This window comes from Sciurus carolinensis, unplaced genomic scaffold (assembly GCF_902686445.1).
Source record: "Sciurus carolinensis unplaced genomic scaffold, mSciCar1.2, whole genome shotgun sequence".
Classification (NCBI taxonomy): Eukaryota; Metazoa; Chordata; class Mammalia; order Rodentia; family Sciuridae; genus Sciurus; species Sciurus carolinensis.
Window position 1 is genome coordinate 490,301 of NW_025920220.1, and position 18,267 is coordinate 508,567.

General features: G+C 35.6%; 1 non-coding gene and 1 pseudogene across 1 annotated transcript; one reads left to right on the forward strand and one right to left on the reverse strand.

Annotated features, from left to right (window-relative positions):
• Positions 1 to 3,873: 3,873 nt before the first annotated feature.
• Positions 3,874 to 3,946, forward strand: Trnae-cuc (transfer RNA glutamic acid (anticodon CUC)). The gene has a single exon. It is a non-coding gene; the product is annotated as a tRNA-Glu (tRNA).
• Positions 3,947 to 12,420: 8,474 nt separating this feature from the next.
• Positions 12,421 to 14,262, reverse strand: LOC124975183 (kelch-like protein 5; annotated as a pseudogene).
• Between the last annotated feature and the right edge of the window lie 4,005 nt (positions 14,263 to 18,267).

Here is an 18,267-nt window from a genome sequence, read left to right on the forward strand (position 1 = left end):
TATAATGGTATATACCTAAAAGTCTACTTTGCCTCATAATAAGGTATCAAGAGTAGCATCCCTAGTAATAAGACTGAGGGTTATTGTTATATAACTCCTGACATAACACATGAGAAGGTACCTATTAAATAGGCACTTAGTGCATGGGACAGCTCTGTTCTTTAGCACCTTCTCTATATTTAGGGATGGTTTCAGTACCCTCATATCTTCACATCCTATCCTCTAGACCACTCTGCCAGTGGTGGTGTTTCCCAGTTTATAGATGATGAAATATTCAGGTGGGACATACCTTGCCCAGGGGAGGACCCCTGATGGAGATCTCAGAGTCTGACTTCAAAGATCTGTTGGGCACATTGATCTGTTCATAGTTTACTGCCTGAGGTGGTGAACTATGGGCTCATGATGTCTTTCCTTGGCTGAAATAAATATTTTATTCAGAAGGAGAAGTCTCACAACCATGTCTTATGGTTGCTTCTCAACTGAAATTAATCTGTGTAAATCTTGTTGGGATTCATTTTGGTCAGAAGTGAGGAGCAGAGACCAATTAATTGCCTCAAATAGTGTCTGCTTGATCTTTGCATTCAGGAGCCAGCCAACTGTGCCCTTCTGCATAAACACCATCTGCAGTGTCCTTGGAGTTTTGCCATGTTTGCTAGATAAGGCACTGTTTCTGTGGAGTGGCTGATCTACCTTTCTTCCTATCAAGTCAACAATACACCTTGTCAATGCTCTATCATGACTTCTCTGTCACCGTAGGCTGCCAGCACCTATAATGTCAGTTTTAATGGTTCACAGCACCATTCAAACATGTGGGCTGGGTGGCATGTCCCCATGCATAGATGAGGGACTGAGCATCAGTGGGTGTGTATCCAGTCCAAGATCACTCAGCTAGGAATAACAGGACCAGAGTAGGACCCAGGCATTCTGAGTCCACATCCATTACTTGGACCATGATCACTCCTGCTTCACTTGGGATCATAGAATAGTCATCCTTCCCTGGATGCCCTGCATCAATCCTTTTGGAGGACCTGCTGGCTCCTAAGCATCTTCTATGTTTGTTTTATTTTTTATCAAACAATCTTAAAAATTCATGAAAGCATGGTGAGATACATTTCCATGTACCTGGTCCCTGCTATAGTAGAAATCACTACTTGGATTGCATGTTTGAGAGTTTCAACATGTAGTTTTAAAGTATATGAATGCTTTTTTTAGTAATGCTCACTGGGGATTGCAGGTTGGCTGGATGGACAGAAAGGGAGCAAAAGGAGCATTTCACCTACTATGGTACTTTTCTGTTTAACCAGTTGCTTGAATTAAAATCCAGATAAATGCTACACATTGTAGCTTGTTGAGCAGTATCTTTGTTCATCTTTCTTCCCTTCTTATTTATTTACTGATGCCAGGGATTGACCTTAGGGGTGCTTAACCACTGAGCCACACCTGCAGCATGTTTTATTTTTTGAGACTTGTCTTTCTAATTTTCTCAGGGCCTTACTAAGTTTCTATCACTCACTTTCTTTCTTATTAATATTTTAAAGAAAAAATACTGGGTGTTATCATCCTTACCATTCTTCTAAAACTACTGATACTGTTCTGAACTCCTCCTGAGGATCTGTCTCAACTTTTTGGACACAGAGAGGTGCAACAGAAGCTTCCTAATAGTAGTAGCATTAACAGTATTGACAACTAACATTTATTGGCACAAGCTTGTTCTAGGGTGTGCATAAACAGCTATTTGTCATGGATACAAAGTTCTTGGGATAAGTCTGACTTTGAAATTGCAATTAATAAAAAAGAAGAAATTGTAATCTTCCTGCCTCAGCCTTCTATGTTGAGCTACTGAGATTACACCTGTTTTTAAATTTATTTTTAAATAAATTATATAAATACAAACTGTGTGTATATAATTTACAGTATATATGTGGTTTTGAGATGTGTATACATACATACATATACATGCATGTAATCTTCTGAAATGATTCTTTCTGGAAGAATCTCTTTTCTGGTAGCAGAGCCTGAGCCAAGAGTACCACTGGGAAACTTTTCCACCCCCTACCCTTGCCCTGACCACATGTCTTTTAGGACATCTTTGTGGATTGAGGATTTTTCTGTTCATGCAGACTTGCCCACTGAGAAATCAAGGACTTTTCTTGTCTGGCCTATAGTTTGATGGAGGTTTGGTGCTTGATGATCAATAATGGAGCTGAGAGTATCTTCAAAGATACTCTATTTTCTATACTCATCTATACTCAAAGATGCTTTATTTTCTCAGGTATGTATTGGCAACAGAGGACCAGAAAGTATATTTACTCTCTTTACAAAGAATGAGGTTGCTGATTCTGACAACTTGATAAAAGAAAAAAAATCACAGCATTCAAGATAGAACAGAACTTGAAGGAGTTACTTCATGGAAACCCAAAGATATATTGAATATTCAATAGTAAGTTGTGTGTGTGTGTGTGTGTGTGTGTGTGTGTATGTGCACGTGCAACTGAGTCTGAGGGAGAGAAGCAAGCCAACATTTCACCACACCCAAATAATAAGACATGTGACTTAAATACTGTGGGCTTCAATTATGCATTTAGCAACATCAGATTAAGGCGGCCACAAAAGTCTTCCATGGTGAAAATGAGCTCCTTGAAACTAACTCATACATTCAGCAGATATCAGTTTCATACCTCCTTGTGCATTCAGTTTTGTTGATTTAAGGGGGAATGAGGAAAGTGGAGTTCAGCCTTCATGTGAGGTTACAGTCATAGAAGCCATAAAGGGCAGAAAATTTGGTGTTCTGGATAAACATGATATGGCAGGCCAGATCACCTTTCTTCTTGGAATCTTTCTCCTTTGGCTCCATTTCTGCCCATCCACTAAACCTATCATCCTCTGAGCATGCATCTCTCTTGAGACTGCATTCTTCTAAGTTGTCTTTGCCTGTCCAGTGCTACTATGGGGTCCTCAATGATTTTTCTCATGTGTCTGTCAGTTCTGGTCTCAGACTCTCCATCTGAATTCTTCCCCCCTCATCTGCATTCCACTCTGTCATCTCCAGTCATTTTCATCTTTGGGGACCTTGTGTTTTGAATGATACTTGCCATAGTGCTTGGGCTATGAGTTGAGGGGTTCCTAAGCTCTATCCTGAGCCCCACCACTTGGGAGTTGTACAAGCTAATTTCCTTTTCTTGCTGTATTTTTGTCAATAAGAGGAAATAGGTGATGATGGGACCTGCCTTGTGGAGGTTATGTGTTGGCAGCATACAGTATGGAGATGCACAGTGTGTGCAAAAGCTTGACAACACTGCTCTCTGCTGTAACCATGACAGCTAAGTTCACTATTTATTGGGAAGCCAGCAAGCTAGCATTAGTGGTAACAGATCTGAGGCCTTGGGTTAGTGAAGAGTGTGACATGTGGAAGGAGAGAGCCATGTGGGCAGTGACCCCCTCTACAGGGGCTTATTGTATACCAAAGTCTGGTAAGTGGTGTCCACTAGCATTTACAGGGACCCCATATGAGGGCAGAAGGGACAAGCTGAAGGTCAGAGGGAAAGGCAAAACTTAGCCACATGCAATAGTCTCCGGCAGAAGGGCCTTGTCCTACTCCCATGTACTATAAGATTTTTCTTTCCAGTTGATCACAAAAGACCATTTTTTTAATTATTGTTTTTATGAATCAAGGGGGGAAATACCTCTCTTCACAAGATCAATAGCTTCAATAGGTGTACTTCATAGGGACAGAAGTGGAATCATAATGAGTATCAGTATCAAATACTGTTACTGCCTATCACAATATAAACACCTTTGAAAGAAGAATCACTCACTTCTTTTCAAAGTTTTTCAATTTTTTTCATGTATTGTTTTAGATGTTGATGGAGGACTGGGGAGATAGCTCAGTTGGTAGAGTGCTTGCCTCTCAAGCACAAGGCCCTGGGTTCAATCCCCAGCACCACCAAAAAAAGAAAAAAGATGTAGATGGGAATAATACTTTTATTTATGTGGTGCTGAGAATTGAACACAGTTAGGCGAGCTCTTTTACCACTGAGCCACCACCCCAGCCCTGAAACATTCACTTTATTTGAAGGAGCTGCATTTTCTTCTTTATACCCAACCCCCATCTGCCTTGAAACACTGATCCAAAAATCAAACCACAAATTCAGCTAATCCAAGAATCAGACCTTCAATTCAATTAGTCCAAGCACTGAGGCAGGTAGGAATGTTAGTCACATAGCACTACTAAACTCACCCTAATGTCAAAGAGCTAGTTAGACTGTTTCAGACTATTGAAACATTCTGATTAAAAATCTTTCTTGACACTAATTATTCTAGAATTCTCCTCCCTACAACTTCTGTCCATTTGTCTCATCTCTGCCCTCTGAAGGAAGAATCAATGAACTCTGTTCTTGTATACAACTTGGGAACTACTCTTATCTGTGGGCCAAGAAAATGTTGAAGTACATGTCAAAAACCAACATAATCTATCATTAAACATCAAGTGGAAATAGTGCCTATGTGTTTCATAATCCTATAAAACACAACTTTACTTAAATTTGCTGTGCATGAATCAGAACACTGTCTCTCCATTACAAAGGGGAGAAAGGCAATTTTACCAGATGTTTCACCAATTACACTGTCAGACACATTGGAACCTCAGTGTCATCACACATGCTTCCCAAACATTCCATAAAACATAGTCACTTCAGTACTCATTCTTCACAGAACACCATAAATTACAAAATAACTCCAAAAATGCTATGTCTCCTGATGTCAGAAAATTGGTGCAGCACAAAACCTTATGTATGACAGAGACCAAATATACTAGAAGTAATGGTTTTATATACTTGAGTGCACTAGATATATTTTCTAACTATTCAGGTAACTATAAAAAGAATAGAAAGTAATGAAAAAAGCATGAAAAGTTTTAAAGGCAGAGATAAATTTTATACTTTACAATATAGCTAAAATTAAAATAACTACTAATAACTTAAGATTTCTTCATATTATACCAGAACAAGAATTTTTTTTTGACTTGAAGCTTCTCAGAAAAGTAAGTATATATTGCTACCAAAGCTCTCCTAAAAAACTTATAAACTTCTAAGTTGTACATACAATAATTAATGAACATGTTTTCTACTATTAATTACAGTAATGAGTTAACTTATTTCCTCTTCAGTCTGTACCTAAATAATTATATAATTTATATTGATAGCACATGTTGATATCTGCCACAATACTATCAAAGTGGCAGTATTCTGATTTGACTTGTATTAATCATCTTCCACTGGAAATACATTTTCAGTGGTCATATTTTCCGATGAAAAGTCATGTTTCCTGATATACATATTCACTCCCTAACCCTAACCCTAACACAACTACAAATCTAATTCTAACTTGAAATTTGCTCCTACACCTAATCTTCAACTTACATAAGTGCATATATTGAAATAAGAATAGTTCCGTGTGTTTTGACTTATACCTTCAATTAACAAAGATATATTTGCATACATATAATTATATATTCACAAATATATTTATACATGCATTCCCAAGGCTAAAAACATATCTATTTAATTCTCACATTAAATGATTCCTTAATTCAAAACATATATACATTTTATACTTATTTTCAAATGGAAATATTTATGAATATTCATGTTTCATTATATATATATATATCATTATATATATATATATATATAGATATATATATATATATATATTTAGTCAATCCCTAACCATATGCAAAAAACAATAAAAAATGTAATACTGGGCTGGGGAGATATTTCAGTTGGTAGAGTGCTTGGCTTGCAAGCATAAAGCCCTGTATTCAATCCCCAGCACCACAAAAAAAAAAAAAAACACATTATTTCAGTTCATGTGTATTTTCTTGTTTCTTGCATATATGATATTATGCCTTCAATTATATCCATGTAGACTCAACTGAAAAAAGTGTGTATAATTCTTATGATTGTTTATGTTTCCTCATATACATAATCATTCCCTAACTCTAATCCTACCCCAACTCAACAATTAATATTAATCTTTTTATCCCTATAACTAAAACTAATTTTATATGTGTCTTTTGATATATATTCAATTATCAGTAGTATATTTGCAAATGTGCCATTCTATATTCTTATGATATTTTCATGCATCCCATAATAAAAAATGTGGAAATGCATGGTTCATCTTATTCTCTTTCCTTTTTCATAACATATGTTTATATGTGTATTGTTTCTACTTTTTATTCAAACTTTCTCATGACTATTCCTATTTTCTGATATACATATTCATTCTCTAAACCTAATTTTTAACCCAACTTAAAATTTAATGCTACACTGAACATTATCCCTATAGCAAGACCTAATTTTACAAATAGCATATATAGTCATATGCTTATTTATCTTTATTCATGGTACATTTGCATATATATGTATATATTTATTAATATGATATATCCATGCATCCACAAAGAAAGTAAAAGTGTGTTCATATGACTCACAATATACCCTTCCCTGTTCCAGAATCTATAGTTTTGTAAGTTTTCATACCTTTGTTCTCAGGTATATCCTTATGAAAAATTTTATTTCCTGATATAAATATTCAGTCCCTCACCCTAACCTTAAAACAACCCAGTACATAATACTAAACTTAAATTTAACCTGATACCTAAGCCTGATTTTACATACAAGCATATGTCGTGATATATGTACTGGTCTGTATTTTGATTTATATATTGAATTGTCAATGGTGTGTTTGCATATATATTAGGACATATTCATTGATATGCTATATCCATGCATCCAAAGTTAAAAAATATGTGCTTATTTTATATCATACCCTTCCCCTTTTTCAGATTATATGTATGGTCATACATTTTCATACATATTTTCATGCCCACATTCTTATGAATATTCATGTTTCCAAATACTCATATTAATAAATTAACCCTAACTCTAACCCTGACTATAACTCTAAACTTACTCCATAGCTAACTATAATTTACACAAAATCTTGTAGGTTAGTATGCATATTTATGTGTTCTTTGCCTTATATTTTTAATTATCAATGGTATATTTGCATATATAACAGTATATATTCATTTATTCAATATATCCACACATTTCAATTTTAAAAATAGTGTCTACATGACTCACATTATACTCTTTCCTATTTCAGAACATATTTTTATGTTTTCATTCATATTTTCACAGGATTTTATCTACAATAATATTACTCTTTATTTACATTTAAATCTCATCACACTTTTACTTTACTTATCACACATTTATTTACACATTTTACAGAAATGGAGTACAACTTTTGTTTCTCTAGTTGTATATGAAGTAGTCACATTTGCATAATCATACATGTACATAGGGTAATGATGTTTGCTTCATTCTATTCATTTTTTCTTTTCCCCACCTCTTTCTCACCTTTCATTTTCCTCTATACTATCCATCCTTCCTTTTTTCTTGCCTCCCCTCCATACTGCATTATGTATCACCATTCACTTATCAGAGAAATCATTCAGTCTTTGGTTTTTGGGGATTGGCTTTTTTCCCTTAGCATGATATTCTTCAATCCCATCCATTTACCTGCAAATGCCATAATTTTATTTGTCTTTATGCCTGAATGATATTCCCTTGTGTATATATACCATAGTTTTTTATCCATTCATTTATTGAAGAACATCTAGGTTGGTTCCACAATCTAGCTATTATGAATTGAGCTTCTATAAACATTGATGTAGCTACATGACTATAGTTTGCTTATTTTAAGTTCTTTGGGTATAGACCAAGGAGTGGGATAGCTGGGTCAAATGGTGGTTCTATTCCAAGTTTTCTAAGAAATCTCCATACTGCTTTCCAAAGTGTGCACCAATTTGCAACCCCACCAGCAATGTATGAGTGTATCTTTTTCCCCGCATCCTTGCCAACACCTGTTGTTGCTTGTATTCTTGATAATAGTCATTCTAATTGGGGTGAGGTGGAATCATAGAATAGTTTTGATTTGCATTTCTCTTATTACTAGAGATGTTGAACTTTTTTTATATATAAATCTTTTGATTGCTTGAAGATCCTCTTCTGTGAAGTGTCTGCTCATTTCATTAGTCCATTTATTGATTGGTTTATTTGTATTCTTGGTGTAAAGTTTTTTGAGTTCTTTGTAGATTCTGGAGATTAGTACTTTATCTAAAATGTGTGTACCAAACATTTTCTCCCACTCTGTAGGCTTTCTTGACATTGTTGACTGTTTCCTTTGCTGAAAAAAAAAATTTAGTTTGAATCTATCCCAATTATTTATTCCTGTTTTTATTTCTTGTGCTTTGGGAGTCATGTTAAGGAAGTCTGGTACTAAATTGACATGAAGATTTGGACCTACTTTTTCTTCTAGTAGGTGTAGGGTCTCTGGTCTAATTCCTAGGTCTTTGATTCATTTTGAGTTGAGTTTTGTGCAGGGTGAGAAAGAGAGAGACAGGTTTAGTCTTATTTTGCTGCATATGGATTTCCAATTTTCCCAGCAGGATTTGTTGAAGAGGCTTTTTTTTCTCCACTGTATGTTTTTGGCACTTTTATCTAGTATGGGATAACTGTATTTATGTGAGTTTTTCTCTGTGTCCTCTATTCTGAACCATTGGTCTACCTATCTATTTTTTTTTTTTTTTTTGCCAATGCCATTTTTGTTACTATTGTTCTTTACTGTAGTTGAAGGTTTGGTATTTTGATACCACCTGCTTCGCACTTCCTGTTAAGGATTGCTGTAGTTCTTCTGGGTCTCTTTTTCTTCCAAATAAATTTCATGATGCTTTATCTATTTCTCTGAGGTACATTACTGGGATTTTAATTGGATGGCATTGAATTTGTATAGCACTTTTGGTAGTATGGCCATTTTGACAATATTAATTCTGCCTATCCAAGAACATGGGAGATCTTTCCACCTTTTAAGATTTTCCTTTAACTTCTTTCTTTAGTGTTCTGTAGTTCTCATTGTAGAGGTCATTCACCTCTTTTGTTAGATTGATTACCAAGTATTTGATTTTTTGAAGCAATTGTAAATTGGGTAGTTTTCCTAATTTCTCTGTCAGAGGATTCATCACTTATGAATAAAAATGCATTACATTTGATATTATATTAGTGTTGATATTATATTCTGCCACTTTACTGAATTGATATATGATATCTAGAAGTTTTCTGGTGGAATTTTTGGGCTCTAAATATAGAATAATGTCATTGGTGAATGGTGATAGTTTGAGTTCTTCTTTTTCTCTTCATATCCCTTTAATTTATTTTCTCTGTATAATTTTTCTGGCTGGAGTTTCAAGAACAGTGTTGAATAGAAGTTGTGAAAGGGAGCATCCCTTTCTTCTTCCAGTTTTAAGGGGTAATGCTTTCAGTTTTTCTCCATAACTAGGCATACTACACTTGAAAAAAAAAGTATATATATATATATATATATATATATATATATATATATATGACTCTCAGTATACACTTCAGTTTCAGAACATGAAAGTTTATATATTGTTTTACACATATTTTCACCTGTACATTTTTATGAATATTTATTTTACTCTATGTACATATTTATTCTGTATACAACAAAAAATTTAACCCCAATTACTTTTGTTTGCTTTTTTCACACTGTGGATCAAACTCAGGGGCTCTCAACCACCGATCCATATCCCCAGAACTATTTTATATTTTATTTAGAAACAGAGTCTCACTGAGTTGCTTAGTGCATCATTGTTGCTGAAGCTGTCTTTGATTTCTTGATGATCCTGCCTCAGCCTCTCAAGCTGCTGGGATTACAGATGTGTGCCACTTAACACATCATCAAAAGTTAACACTCACTGTAATGTTAACACTATAAGTAAACCTAATTTTACATAGAAGTGTGTATGCTAATGTGAGTGTTTACAGGTATTTTGACTTAAATGTCAAATTATCGATGCCATATTTGCATATACATTCTTACATTTTCAGTTTCATATTATATTCATGTAGCCCCAACTTAAAAATGTACATTATTATTATTCAAACAATTTGAGATTGTTATACTTCATGTTTTTCAGCACTTTTGCTTTGTGCTAATTCATCCAAATTCAAACCAGACTGTTCTCACTGACAAGAGAGTGGGAGCATACAGGTTGGAGATGCTTGCTGAAACTGTTAAGCACTTAATAAGTGTTTTTGGTCAGTACATTCAAAAATCATTTCAGGAACAATTTCTCAATGTCTACTCAAAATTCACTGGTGAAACTTTTTCAGAAAACACAATTTAACAGAATAACCAGTTGCCAATATCAAAAAATGATTTGAAATGAAACTATTGCTTCTGCTGTTTGAAAGCACATTTGTTTGTAAAATTTATCCAAATTCAAAGCACAGTGTTCCCATTCCAACCAGAGTGAGGGCATACAGTTTGCAGCTTCTTGCTGAAACTACACTGTTAAGCACACCTATGGTGTTCCAGCACATTCAAAATATAGTGTAGGTAAAATATTCAAGTGGGACTCATAAGAGTGGTCTTGCTTCTATTACAACCAACTTCTTGGAGCAGAGTAAAACTCTGAAGAGGATCAGTTTCTCAAGTCTCAAAGAAATCTATTGGTGAAACACTTTCAGAAATCTCAGTTTAACAGCATGTATGTTTTACCAATGCTACAAATGCTTTGAAATAAAACAATTTCTTCTGGTGTTTGAAAGTGCTCTTGCTTTGATCTACCACATTCACTTTTATACCACCATTTTCTCAATGCAAACAAAGTGAGTGCACACAGAATGAAGCTTCTTACTGAAACTTCTCCTCTTAGACACTTCTAAGCTGTAGTGAAACAATGCATTCCAGGATATTTCAGGAGCAATGTAGGAACAAAGGTAACAAAATATCCCTTGTACCCAGGAGCATTGTCTTCTGAGACCATGGTGGTGCTACAGAGAACATCAATTGCCCAGTTTATTAAAATCCACTTGTGAAACTTTTCTGAACTGTCACTTCATATGCAGTTGCTGCTTCAAATTAAGTGTCTCCTTCAATGTTACAAACAATTTGAAATTGTTACACATTGTGTTTTTGCACACTTTTCCTTTGTGTTATTCATCCAAATTCAAACCACACTGTTCTCACTGACAACAGAGTGGGAGCATACAGGTTGGAGCTGCTTACTGAAACTGCTCCTGTTAAGCACTTATTAAGTGTTTTTGGCCAATACATTCAAAAATCACTTCAAGCCCAAAATACACACTGGGTTCACAAGAGAGCTCTTGCTTCTATTAGGATCGATTTCTTAAAGCAGAGTGCACCTTTGTAAAGGAACGATTTCTAAAAGTCTCATTGAAATCCACAGGTTAAACATTTTTAAAAAACACAGTTTAACAGCATATACCAGTGGCAATGGAACAAATGCTATGAAATTAAACCATTAGTTCTGATGCTTGAAAGTGCTCTCCCTTAGTGCTACCTCATCCAAATTCAAACTAGAGCCTTGTTCTCATCCAGATCAGAGTGAGGGCACACAGGTTGAAGCTTCTTTCTGAAACTTCTCCTGTTTGGAAATACTGTGCTGTTTTCAAACAGCACAAAGCATGTTTCAAACCCAATGTAAGAACAGAGGTAGCAAGCGGTTCCTTGTACCTGGGAGAACCATTTTGAGGGAACATGGTGGGACTACAGAGAACATCAATTTCGCAGGGATTCATTGAAGTCCATTTGTGACACTTTTTCAGAAAACTCATTTCAAGTGCCATTCCCCTTCAAATGAACTGCCTGTTTCAATGTTACAAACTCTTTGAATTGAAAGCAGGAAACCTAGTGTTCAAAAGCACATTTGCTTTGTGCTTATTGATCCAAATTCAATTGACAGTGTTCTGAGTGAGAACATACAGGTTGAAGCTGCTTCCTGAAACTATGCTGGTAAGCACATCTGTGGTGTTTTCAGCTAACAAATTCAAAAAAGATTTCTAGCAAAATATACAAATGAGACTCATAAGAGTTCTTCTTCTATTAGAACCAACATCTTGAAGAACAGTGAAACTTTAAAGAGGATCACTTTTTGAAAGTGAAATCCATTGGTAAACATTTCCAGAAAATTCAATCTAACAGCATATACCAGAACCAATGGTACAAATGCTTTGAAATGAAAACATTTTTCTGCTTCTTGAAAGTACTCTTAGATTGTGCTACCAACTCCAAATTCAAACCAAAATGTTCTCATTGCAAACCCAGTGATTGCATAGTGAATGAAGCTTCTTGATGAAACTTCTGCTCTTGTGCATTTCTAAACCTGTAATCAAAGAGCACAGTCCATGATAATTTAGGCCCAATGTAGAAAAAAGTAAGAAGATATTCCTTGTACTCAGGAGCAAATTTTTCTGGAACCATGGTTTGAGTTAAGAGAACAGTGGTAACCTAATATAAGTCAAAAGTTTACTGAGATCTGTCTCTGTTCCAAATTCTGAGGGACACAAGTAAAAAAGAATTCAATATTGTGTCCTCATCTGGACTGTTCATGACATCATTGGCCAAGAGCTTTGTATTTCACTGGCTTAGAGTAATACAAATTCCTGGCTTCTGATTTCTTCCATAAAATGTTCCATAAAGTTATTGTGAGCCACTATATGCAAACCTGTACAACTCTAGGCATCAGAAAAAGAACAGATTCTAAGACTGTTGTTAGTCAGGTGGAGCTATTTTATTAAAAACTTACAGCATGCTTCCACAACCTGTGAAAGCTAAAGAAGGCAAGATGCAGATTACAGAAATTCAGTATTCTTTTTGATTCAGTGTGGCCTGTATATGCATACTGAATCAAGGACAAAAATGAGTTTGATTGTACACCTTCCATTTTTATTTCTTTTTTTCTGGCTTATGACATCATTAGTAAGCTTGACAGCAAAATAATCTGAGAGACAAGAGAGCATCAATCTGTTAGTTGGAATTTTGTGATCAGCAGCAACTAAAATTATATCACATAACTTTTTAATGTCTTGAATAAGTTCCCATTTTTAAATGTTTGCTCATCCTGATTAAGGGCTTGAAGAAAATCCTGTGATAAACATGGTTCCATTGAATGACAGAATGATAATGTATGACTAATACTAGAAACCTGTGACTGTCTCTAGAGGCAGCCTGGGGTCATGGTGGGATCAGCTTGTCAAGGAGGAGGGCAAGAGGGATAGAGGAATTCTCAGCCCCTCACACACTCCTGGGCTGTTCCCAGCATCTTAACCTGAAACCCTGGGCCAAAAGTCACAGTCTTGTAGAATATGTAAGTAAACTGAGAATAACACCTCCAATACAGTATAATTAGTACTCCATCAGGTATTGGGGCAGTGCTAGAGAGCACAGCCCAGAAGCAGTTAACTATTGAGAAGTGTGAAGGAAGAAAAGGAGTTGAAAATCTCAGTTTGATCACAAGGAATGTATTTCCTATCTTCATGCACAAAAAAATTGATAACAGAACTCCCTATTACACATTCCTAAGCACTATCTCCTTTATAAGAGAGTAGGAAAGAAAGGTCCATTAATTTAAAAGCAGCACTCCAGCTCTTTAAAAGTTTATTAATCACAACATCATTTCCTTGACTGATTGCTTAGTTTTATTCTATAGCAACTTTTCTACTACCCAGTGCTCTTGGGACACATCTTTATCAACATAATATTGTACAGTTATTGAAGACACCAGAAGCCAAAATCATGCAGCAATGTACTACATCCACTTTTTTAATGGTGTAAATCATTCAGAGGGAGAAAGCATTAAATTCTATACATTGTGGTTTATTAATCAACATTTTGTGTAATTTAGGCAGTGAAAAATTGATTTTAAAAAGATAAAATTATGATATGCTTACAAATAATGTTAAACTTGAAAGATGATAAAAACATATTACTTAAATCATTAATTAATAAAAGAACAAGTATGATGTTATAAACAGTTCAATGATCTCCAAAGTTCCAAAACTTACAAAAGTTGAATTGGAAATGCTGAAATGAATTCAGAGAGAGATATAAATCTGGCCTTTCCTACTAGGGTAGAAATGCAGATTGATCCACCAGACACAATTTAGATCTATGGAAAGGTATTAGGTATATGTTATCTTTTACCTTCAGCTTATAAACTTGAAAAACAGCTCAAAGGTTAGAGTCCTTTTACAATGAGATAAGCATGAAGCATAACAAAATGCTTACTTCTCTGTGGGGGTCCTCTCTGCCACATCCCATGTGGATGAGAGAAGTGTGAACTGCCAGAGTTGGATGTTGGCTGTACATTACTCAATTACCCCAAAAACTTATCTACTTAATGAACACACAAGAGCCAATATTCTTTTTAAACGAGAGGGGTCATGACGGGTCTAACCATACCAGCTCTTGGCTCTTACAACAACTCACCCAACTCTCCTTTACTTATAATATACAGGTAAAGGGGACAAGGACTGAAGAAGCCTCTGTAATAAACAGAATAGAGTGGAGTTGGGGGAGCCATTCTCTTAAGGGGGAATATTCCAGAAGGAGACAGAACCACCCTATGCAACACTGCATGCTTCCTGACAGTTCCTAGAAGCCAGGCATCTGTGTCCCATGGCTCAACCTAGCCTGATTCTGCTAAATAATGATGACTTCTCACATCTTCCCCTTTTTAATATTTTAAAATTCAAATTATGGGCAGTTACGTTGAGGCTCCAGATCTTGATTCTGAGAGTTGCTTTGAGGTCCTGGCTCTTGGTTCTGAGAATTGTTCTGAGGTCCTGGCTCTTGTTTCTGAGAGTATGGCAATCTGTTGTCATGATAAAAAAAGAATCAATAGCAAACATATCATTTTAATATTAAACCATTTAATTTAGTAAATATCTGATCAACCAGAAATGCAGAGTCCATGAGATCAATTCTTTTGAATATCCTTAATGTAGTGATTTGATTTTACAAAATCCAGGCTATTATTACTGTTATGTCAAATGTCCATTAGATTATATTTAATTATCTCTCAGTCCCATCGGGAAGTATGATATTTAGTTGTAACAACATACATGCTTACAGTCATTATGGAATTTAAGACTTTGTTTAAATTTGAGAGCAAAAGGCTCATTACTGATATTTGTAATAGTAGCTGCTAAAGCATTTAATTTAATCTCAATCATTTTATTAATACTTAACTTTCAGAGGTCATAGTATTTTAACAGAAAAAATCATACCCCTAAATATAGTGAATATGGGAACAGATAGGAACCTAAAAGATTATATTAAAATATATATGAACCAAATTATCATAAAAGAAATAACTGTTAGAATATAAATGTGAATTATTCATCTTTCTAGTGTAATACCAATGAGTTTGTTGGATTCTAATTTGGTGTAAATTAAATGGTTAACAGCAGTGAAAAGTAATATCCAAATAATAGAGAATAGTCCAAATTACATTGAGTTTCAAAAATTACAATGTTTGTACATTCAATCTTTTTTTATATACTGAAAATATTTTAAAGGGTTCAATTAGTTGCCTAGTTTCTTAGATCTTTTATAGCATTAAAGATTTAGACTAAATATGGTTTTTTGCAAATTCTTTTTAGAATTAAAAGTGACACATTTAGTGGCAATGTTGCCAAGTAAGGCCTTTCTGGCTTTGAATCTTCTAAAGATATTTTGATATAACTGTCTTTCATCAATTTTTGAAGGTCAATCCAAAAACACCCATCACCTTTGAAATATGTAGCATTGTCAAGACATTTGTCTATTTTATCCATTTAGCAAAGACAGCAGATTATATTGCAGAACAATTAAGGTAGTAAGATATTGGTGGATATTTCATAAAAATGACTGACTGTATAAGAGAAAGTCCCATTCTAATAATTGAACATAATCCAAAGTTCCAAGGACAAGTATAATTGGTTGTCCTAGGTACTCCTTATGCTGTCTTTTTCTTATAGGCCACATCTACATAACCAGAGTGTATCATGGAACCAGCATATAGATATTGTTCCATTACAGCCAGTGGAGTCAAATCCATTCACATGGATGGGTGTAATGTAGTTTCTACAAGACCTTCCATCATTTGAATATCATCAGTAAATATTGGGATTGATTCTCCAGTCCACATTGTTGGATGTATTAAAGATGGATCTGAAAAAATGGGCCCAATATATTTCCCACAAATTTCACTTACCTAAGAGCTCAATAAAGCTAACATATAAATATTGTGGTTGGAGATTTAAAATCTTATTGTAAAATCTGGTGCATTCTATTGCTCCATGTATCACTCAGCAGCAGTGAAATTCCTAATATGATTTTTAGAAAATATTTTCTGAAATTAAGTAGGTTTACATAGTGATCTGTTTCCCCCTTTATATTTTTATTTTTCTTAAATTAAATTGTAGAAAAAAATACTCTAAACTGGAGTATTACTAACTTTAAATTGTAGACAATGGCCTAGCATTGCACACATAATTAAACTATAAGAAGTTACCTGGGCTGGGGATATAGTTCAATTGGTAGAGTGCCTGTCTCTCATGCACAAGGCCCTGGGTTCAATTCCCAGCACCCCCCAAAAAAGAAAAAAAAAGTAGTGACTTAGTAAACATTTCTATTTGAACAGAAAGATTAATAAAGTTACATATTGTTAAAGTCAATGTTGTTAAGTTGAAAAGGGCATTACAAGAAGAGAAGGTCCAGTTTCCACCAAATATAGGATTTGATTTTGTCTGTAATTGTGGACTGAGTTAAAAGTCTATAAATTGTAGTCAGTAGAGACATTGAAAATTAGTCTCATGACCTATTTGTTTTAGAGGTAATGGTCTTATTTTTCTAAATTAACTTCAGGATAGCATTTTAGTACATTATTTAAAAATCTTAAAAATTTATATTGTCCCAGCCCGTGGGTCATCAACGAGGATGGCGAACCTAAGAGAGAAGGAATGAAGGGACAAGAGACACAGGGAGTGACAGCAAGACAGGAATTCTGATCAAGCTGCAAATTTTTATTGTTCTCATGAGTATTTATGCTGAGGGAATGAGGAGTACGACGAGTTGCAGGCTGGTTGGCTGTGTTCTTCTATTGGGCTCCTGATAGGCTGCAAGTTCGCGCCAGCGGGAAGGTGAAGTCCCAGAAGAGAAGCAGGCACGGCGCCATAGGTGCCATACTGTCAGGAGTGGGGGAGGGGCGCTGCTGCTTATTGTAAAGGTCAGAATGTTCTCAGAATGAGAACTTCTTGGTCCCTGACATTTCCCCCTTTCTTATATAAAATTATTGACCATTTTTCAATAGCCATATTTTAAGGGGGTGATAGAGGCTATGTGGTGAGGCGGGGGCGCAACTTGCCTGAACAGGTACAGAGCTGGAGTGACAATCCCTCGGGAACTGCGCCTGTCTTAGGTTGTCCGTGGCAGAGCAACATCCTTACCCGTCATTGGATAATGAGGCTCTAGCCCTCATTTCCTGTCTTAGGTTGGTATGAGCTCTCACGAATCTTACCCGTCCTTGGCTGTCCAGTTCAGCTCACAGGGGTGATGGTCTTTTAAGATCACCATCATGATCCATCATCTCCAGTCGATGGTAATGAACCTGAATATGTTTCGCCTGTATAGCCTCAATTTCAGCTCTAAGAAAAGCCATGATCTTGTTGAATATCAAAGGACCTATAGATATGATAAGCAGCAAGCAGAGGAGGGGACCTAGGAAGGGAAGGAGATAGGGAAGGAGTCCACTGAATCTAGTCCATAGTGGATTATCAGCCAGTGCTCGTTGGCATTATTCTAAGTCTTCCTGCAGCTGTTTGATCTTGTCCTTAACAATTCCTGACTTGTTGGCATAGAAACAGCATTTTTCCTGCAAAGCCAGACTAATGCCTCCCTGTTCAGCAGTTAGAAGGTCTAAACCTCTCCTATTTTGTAGGATCACTTCTGCTAAGGAATCCACCTGATCTTGAAGATCTTGTATGGTGCTTGAGAGTATCTGTACATCAGAAATCAATTGTCTGGATATGATAGAAGCTACCTGAGCAGGATAGACAGCAATAACTTTAGAGGATGTGGCAGGCAAATGAACCCAAAGCAAGGGGCAACCTTTATTTTTAAAATATGGATCCTGCTGCCAGAATGGTCCCGTGGGTGTATGAGGGGTGTGTAATATAACCAAAACCAAAGGAAGGTTATAAGATATTTGTGTAACAAATTGTTCAGCAATGGCTTCTGTGACTTGAATTAATGCTTGCCGTGCCTCAGGAGTAAGCTCTCGAGGAGAAGAAGGGTAAGAATCTCCCCTTAAAATATCATTAAGAGGCAAAA